This window comes from Hemitrygon akajei, chromosome 4 (assembly GCF_048418815.1).
Source record: "Hemitrygon akajei chromosome 4, sHemAka1.3, whole genome shotgun sequence".
NCBI lineage: Eukaryota > Metazoa > Chordata > Chondrichthyes > Myliobatiformes > Dasyatidae > Hemitrygon > Hemitrygon akajei.
This window is the reverse complement of record NC_133127.1, coordinates 151,957,137-151,964,420: the sequence shown is the minus strand read 5'-3', so window position 1 is coordinate 151,964,420 and position 7,284 is coordinate 151,957,137. Positions and strand designations below refer to the sequence as shown.

Genomic DNA, 7,284 nt, shown 5'->3' with positions numbered 1-7,284 from the left:
CAGATTCAACAGCTATTTATGTTTTGTATTCCATAATCTAATGACATTTGATGAAGAAATGTTTCCTAACATCCCTCTAAAATTGTGATGCTGTATCTTTGGTTTTGTGTAATATTCCGTGCATGCAATTGCTCACTGCAAGCAGCTAGTAAAGTAAACAAAAATGGCACAATTAAAACTTTTCATGATGCCTGTAGTTACAGCTAAGAATAGAGTAAACATATTTGAGGAAAAATGGAGGGTGATATCTCTGCAGTAGGGTCTGCTGAAGCAGAAAATGAAGTGTGAAGCAAAATATGAAGTGTGAAGCTCTTCATCAAAATACTGAATAAACTTTAATGCTTCAACAAGTCAAACTGCAAGTCTGCCAGCAATTTGCTTTGATAGTTGTACTTCATTTCTCTGGATATTCCTTCTCTAAAATAAAACAATTATATAAAATCTGCCTTGCTCTTATACAGAAACTCTTCTACCTCATGGCTATTCCTGTTCACTTGGAAAAGAAACCCCTGTCCATCAAGTATGATAGACTGATTGCTATGCTGAAACTAATCTGCAGACTGCAGTGTCCCAGAACGCTAGCCACAAAATAAGAACCAGAAACTGTAATGATGTCCAAAATATACTTGTGGAAGTGTTAAAACTTAATGGATTAGATCAATCTGATAAATAAAATCGCTTCAACATTTTTGCCTACTGGGATATACTACTGAAGTTTCTGGAAAGAAATTTGAAAATTTGAAGAGGTAATAAAACACTATGAGAGAAAAGGATTTTTTGTACTCCTATTATCATAGTTCAGGCAACACATAATATTCCTTTTATCAGGGAAATGCCCCTTTACCATTTTCATTACTGAATTACCTTTGTAGTTCATGAAAAATGCAAACAATGGCATTTGCAAAAAATGATCTTCCACGTAATTTGCAAAATACATGGAATAACGCATTATTTTATGCAGAACATTTTCTAAATAAACTGAGTCTTTTACATCAGAAACAATTCCAGGAAACGTAAAGGTCCACTGGAACTGCCAGCCTACCATCTCACAGAAGGGTGTGAAGTAGATATAACAATGATTTCCAAGGTATTAGTTTCTGGCTACAGACATATTTTCATTAAAATCCTTACCCGGGGGGGAAAGCTGGGGAGAGAACCGATCTTGTAGTAGTTCACAGAAGAACAACATTAATGGGCAAAGAAAAAAAATCCAGCTGTCCAACTGAAAATAAATTTACTTCATTTTGTTCAAATAGAAGAAAAAAGTAAATATTGGAGAATTCATTATTGCAAAGAACTCACTAACACAGGCTACAAGCCTAAACTGGATTTTATTTAAGGGCCAGTCTCAGAACTGCATTAGCAGATTAACACAAATAACAAATATTTCTGATTCTATAGTGCTGCTGTTGGGAATATCAAATGGCCATTTCAGTTCTGCAATAAAAATATAGGCAGAGCTTCAATATTAATAGCCAAACAACATGCCACACACTAAAAAAGCACCAAATTAAAGTATTGGAGACAGAGGCCATTATTCATAATTGATGCCCATTTGATCAGATTTCGCTTTCATCACATGTATGGGTCAAACATGGGCAAATGGGACTAAATCGGTGGGGCATCTTGGGTGGCATGGGCCAACAAAGCCAAAGAGAACGACTCCAAGAACACTATGGTTACAGGGTGACTGACAGTAAATGTATTAAAGTTACATCAGCACTTCATTCCTTTCCTTTGACTCTCTCATCAAGGAAAACTAAAAACAAGGTTAAAGCTGTTCCATCAGCACCAATCTCTCACCAAGTCACAAAACGTCCTGAAATTTATTAACATCGGTTTAATAGCCAGGAATACAATACCTAACGTATCACAACTAGGATTAAGGAGGTGAAGGAGAAAACCCATTGACACGTTCTGAACTCTCCAAAGAAGCAAGCAGGGTCAGTGGGGACGTTCTGTGTGCCACAGTTCTCTTGGAGATGTTAGATTGTGCACTTAGTATGAGCCGATGTGAAAAATGGAGTGGGGCATGTTAGAGTGAAGAATTGCGACTTGGCCTCAGCAAGGAGAGGCAAAGGCTGAAGGTAGATTTTTATTCGTTCTTTCCTATCACACAGTTAGAGCAATTGGGTTGCCAGACAGGAGAGTGGAATATTCCTCTTGTGGGATGTTGGAAGGTAGGGAAACCTCCTGTGTCGCTGTCTACTACGTGGATCCAGCTGCAGTGTCTAACAGACCACAGAGGAATTTCAGCTGGACCTGGATGAACTCTGGATCATTGGGGGACTGAGGGGATTGGCCGACAGGTGATTCAGGGAGGTAGTTACACCCAAGGTGCAGGACACAGGTAAATGGGTGTCTATCAGGAGAGGGAAAGGGGATGGGCAGCCAGTGCAGAGTACCCCTGTGGCAATTCCCCTCGATAACAGGTGTACTGCTTTGAATAGTGGGGAAAGATCTAGCAGAGGATAGCTACAGCAGTCAGGTCTCTGGCTGTGTGACTCAGATGGAAATGGGGGTGAAGAGGTGAGCTGTAGTGATAGGGGATTCGTTGTCAAAGTCAAAGTAAATTTACTATCAAAATACATAAATCTCACCATATACAACCCTGAGATTCATTTTCTTGCAACAAAGAAACAACAAAAAAAACCAAGAAAAAACAGTTGAGGTTTTGTGGATGATAATGAGATTCCCAGATGGTATGTTGCCACCCCAGGTGCCAGAGTCAGGGAATGAGTCCACAGCATTCTGAAGTGGCAGGTGAGCAGCCAGAGGTTATGGTCCATGTCGAAACAATGACATGGGTAGAAAGGGTAATGAGGTCGCAGATTGTTGCAAGAAACATAAGGTTGTGTTAGTAGGTGATGTTAACTTTCCACATATTAACTAGATATCCCATACTGTAAAAGGGCTGGATGGAATAGAGTTGGTCAAATGTGTTCAGGAAAGTTTCCTTCATCAATTTGTAGAGGTCTCAACTAGGAGGAGTGTGATAGTGGATTTCCTACTAGGGAGATCCACTTTCCAGCTAGTGATCATAATGCCATTAGTTTCAGGATAATTATGGAGAAGGATCGGTCTGGTCCTCAGGCTGAGATTCCAAATTGGAGGACAGCCAGTTCTGATCATATCAGAAAGGACCAGGTAGTGTGGATTGGGACAGGGTGTCCTCTGTCAAAGGTGTACTTGTAAGTGAAGGCCATCAGAAGTGAAATGTTGAGGGTACAGAGTTTGTATGTTTTTGTCAGAATAAAAGATGAGGTTAAAAAGTTTAGCAAACCTTGGTTTTTGAGAGATGTTGAGGCCCTGGTAAAGAAGAAGAAGGAGGTGTGTAGCAGGTCCAGGCAGGAAGGAGTAAATCAGGTACTTAAGATGTATAAGAAATACAAAACACTTAAGAAAGCAATAAGGAAGGCTAAAATAAGGCATGAGGTTGCTCTATCAGACAAGGTGGTGGAGAATCCCAAGGGTTTCTACAGATATATGAAGAGCAAAAAGATTACAAAGGACAAAATTGGTCCTGTGGAAAATCTATGCATGGAGCCAAAAGAGATGGGGGAGATCTTAATGGCTTTTTTGCATCTGTGTTCACTCGGGAGACAGACACAGAGACTATAGAAGTGAGGCAAATCAGCAGTGAGGTCATGGACCCTATGCAGATTACAGAGGAGGGGGTGTTTGCTGTCTTTTCGCAAATTAGACAGCAGGGCCTCACCTGTGACCTGTCACCTGTCACCTATTCCCTTGGACCTGTGGGAAGCTAGTGCAGAAATTGCAGGAGACCTAGCAGAGATATTTAAAGCTTCCTTAGCCACAGGGGAGGTACAAGAGGATTGGAGGATAGCTAATGTTGTTCCATTGTTTAAGAAAGCCTCTAAGAAAAAGCTGAGAAATTACAGGCCGGGGAGCCTGACGTCAGAAGTGGGTATGCTATTGGAAGGAATTCTAAGGAATACAAGTATTTGGACAGACAGAGTTTGATTAGGGGTAGTCAACATGGTTTTGTGCTAGGTAGGTTGTGTCTAACCAATCTTATAGAGTTTCTTGAGGAAGTAACCAGGAAGAGTGATGAAGGCAAAGCAGTGGCTGTTGTCTACATGGACTTTAACAAGCCCTTCGACAAAGTCCCAAATGGGTAGTTGGACAAGAAGGTTTAGTTCTTGCCAATCAAAATGAGGTAGTAAATTGGATTAGACATTGGCTTTGCAGGAGAAGCCAGAGAGTGGTAGTAGATGGTTGCCTCTCTGACTGGAGGCCTGTGACTACTAGCTTGCCTCTGGAATTGGTGCTGGGTCCATTGTTGTTTGTCATCCATATCAACGATCTTGATGAAAATGTAGTAAACAGGAACAGGAAATTTGTGGATTGGCGGTGTAGTGAACAGTGAGGAAGGCTATCAAAGCTTGCTGTAAAAATGAGCTGAAAAATGGCAGATGGAATTTAATGTAGACAGTGTGAAGTGTTGCACTTTGGGAGGACAAATTGGGGTAGGACTTAGGACTTAGGGCACTGAGGAATATGTTAGAACAGAGGGATCTGGGAATACAGATCGACAATTCATTGAAAGTGGCGTCACAGGGTCATAAAGAAAGTTTTTGGCACATTGGCCTCTTTAAATCAAAGTACAGAGAAGAGGAGTTGGGATGTTATGTTGAAGTTGTATAAGTCATTGGTGAGGCTTAATCTGGAGTATGTACCGTAAATTCCGGTGTATAAGCCGAGAATAAGCCTAAATTTTGGTCCTAAAATTAGGGGGTCGGCTTACAGAGGGTGCCAACTTTGAAAAAACGAATACACGGAATACAGGTCGTATTTATTGGCTGTTACAAAAGAAAATACAAATGCTTATGAAATCTACACAAAAGTAAAGATCCACAAAACACATTTCTGTTTCTCAATTTACTTGTACACGCTGTTGTCGTCGAACGTTCAGAGCTTGAAACTTTCACACTCTTCATTATCTGACTCTCCGAAAATCGCGTCCCATGTCGACGCATGAATTCTTTGAATGGTTTGTTGAAACTCACATCTAGTGGCTGGAGCACAGACGTCAAACCACCGGGGATGACTGCAATGTCCGTGTTTTCAGCTTTCAGTGCTGCTTTTGTCTCACCTGACAAGTGCGCTTTGAACGTGTCCCAGACAAGTAGCATCTCTTCATAAATCTGGTGCACCAACTTTGCGTAGCTTTGAAATTTTCGCTGACCTTACGGTGTTTTCCAGCCCATTTCAATGCTTGAACTCGAATCATTTCTCTGGTAACAATGTACCCAGATGATCGCTGATGATTCACCCACTCTAAAACTTTTTCTTCCAGTTCTGGCCACTGGCATGTTTTCCCGCGGTTTGCACATTTCGTTTTTAGCATTTCCCTCAGCGTCTCCTCTGCCTTTCTCCACTCTCTCATTCTCTCTCGTTTACACTAAACTTCTAAGCAACTGCAGAATTATTTGTTTCTTTAGCAAAATCAACAACCTTCAGCTTGAAGCCAGCATCATATCACATTTGTTTTAATCTTTTGTACATGGTGGTCGCAAACTCAATACTGAGTAGACGTATTGATCCCGCCACCTCGTGTTATGTTTTAACAAGATTACGATAGGCGCCAAATGGTTTCACGGGGTTACATTTGAGAGGATTCTTTACCATTGGGAACCTAATCCAAAACTTCCCTCCCTGATTTATTTATTAAGAACTTGCTTAGAATGCTCTACAATGCGTCGGCCTGTTTTCTTAGCAGGTACTGGTTCACAAAATTTCCAGGTTCAGGATCTGCCAAAGCTGAGTACCAACATGTGAGATCTTGTGATCTTTTCTGGTTAAATCAAAAACCTCTACAAAAGGGGTCGGCTTATACAAAGGTAACATGAAAAAGTCACTTTTTTAATCTTGAAAATGGTGGTCAGCTTATACACCTGAATTTATGGTATGCAGTTTTGGTCACCTACCTGCAGGAAAAATTTACAAGGATGTTCCCAGGACTTGAAGATCTGAGTTTTAGGGAAAGGTTGAATAGGTCAGGACTTCATTCCCTCAATCTAGAAGAATGAGGGGAGATTTGGCAGAGGTATACATAATTAAGAGGAGTGAAAGGTGAAATGTTTAAGGGGAATTTCTTCACTCAAGAGGGCAGTGAGAGTGTAGAACAAGCTGCCAGCAGAAGTGGTGGATGTGGGTTCAATTTCAACATTTAAGAGAAATTTGGATAGGAATGTGCATGGGAGGGCTATGAGCTGGGTGCAGGTCAATGGACTAGGCAGGTTACTAGTTCAGCATGGACTAGATGGGCCAAATGGCTTGCTTCCGTGGTGTAGTGTTCTAGGACTCTATAGCTACAGATGGTTAATAAATCTGTTCTCATCAGCATCTCCTCATTTTAACAATAAATAAACGTAATAGTGAATTTGGTAACATTATTTGAAGGGGGAGGGAAGATAGATTTCAGGTTGGTCTTCAATCTGTGTGATAAATTCTATTGCTTTGACAAGCTGAGGCTTGCTTCCCAGTTATTGCCACCCCTATACAATCCGATCCGAACTAGAATCCATCCATATCAAATGCATGAGACAACAATCTCTGTTACTACCTTTCCTAATACAGAAACACCGAAGAAGAAACAAACTAATAATCTGAGGCTGGGACTCCTAAGAGACATTATCAAACATCTCAGGCCTCCGAGCAAAGCCAGTTATGAGAGCAGACTATTTGTGACTGTGAGGGTGGGTAAACTGTCCCAACAGCAAAACTCAAAAAGGCCATTTCTGTGATCCTGATTTAGCAGAGGGTGCTGTACAAGATGGGAATTTTAGTTAACAATGCAACCACACCACTGTAGCTCCTACACTTTGTCAGGCATCTACTTTGAACACAGATTTTGCTTTGCCTTGAGGATAGAATAGTATGCTACCTACTCGGAAAGGTTTTTAAACTAGAGACAAAAAAATAGTACAAACAACAGAAATAAATTTTTTAAAAATTATTAATCATTTCTTATGACTGGCAGCTCTACAACATTAAGTTTCATAACTCTGGATTTTCTGTAAAATATGTATTTACCATCAAACCAGCAGGGACTGGTAATTATAATGAGCCATTTGTAGCATAGCACCTTTTCACACTATGGGTGTTGGAAAGGGTATTAGATAAAAGTTTGCTTCCTTCTTTATAAATTTTGCACAACTAGAATGAAAACGTGCTGTTGTTGTGTAGTAGTTGGGTTCTATATTTAAGTTCACGCATGCCTGAATTGTTGATTTTGTTAAGATTCCATGTAGAGTGATC

General features: G+C 40.5%; 1 protein-coding gene across 11 annotated transcripts in view; it reads right to left on the bottom strand.

The window, feature by feature from the left end:
* LOC140726788 (glutamate receptor 4) overlaps positions 1-7,284 on the bottom strand; it is a 235,744-nt gene that overhangs the window by 5,303 nt on the left and 223,157 nt on the right. The window lies entirely within an intron of this gene.